Here is a 466-nt window from a genome sequence, read left to right as displayed (position 1 = left end):
TTCTTTTCAAGTCATTTGAAGACTGTATTCCTCTTTTCCTAAACAAAAGTAGAATGGAGTGTAACTGTAATTCTTTGCCTTATCAGAAGACTGTTGTAGGGGTGGATAAAATTTATTCTCTTTTAAGGAAAGGTCATAAACTAAAATCTAAGTTTCCCCTAAAAAGAGTAAGGTAAATTTTTATATCCGTTATATTGTTGGCATATCTTATAAGTTATAAGGAATTTGTTGTTCTCAGGAACTTTTATTTTTCTAGTGTCAACATTTAAAGTGTTTTCTGTTTGTGTAAGATAACAATATATAAAATGTCTCCAGAGTATTCCGTTCAGGCTCCTTCCATCTCTTGGGTAGTGTTGTTTCTTAACACTAGCTATTCAAGTGTACACACCCAAAGTTAGGAAACCTATACACACAGCCTCTCTCTCTCTCTCTCTCTCTCTCTCTCTCTCTCTCTCTCTCTCTCTCT

The sequence above is a fragment of the Hipposideros armiger genome, unplaced genomic scaffold (assembly GCF_001890085.2).
Source record: "Hipposideros armiger isolate ML-2016 unplaced genomic scaffold, ASM189008v1 scaffold_394, whole genome shotgun sequence".
NCBI lineage: Eukaryota > Metazoa > Chordata > Mammalia > Chiroptera > Hipposideridae > Hipposideros > Hipposideros armiger.
The sequence above is the reverse complement of the archived record's forward strand: the minus strand, read 5'-3'. Positions refer to the sequence as shown.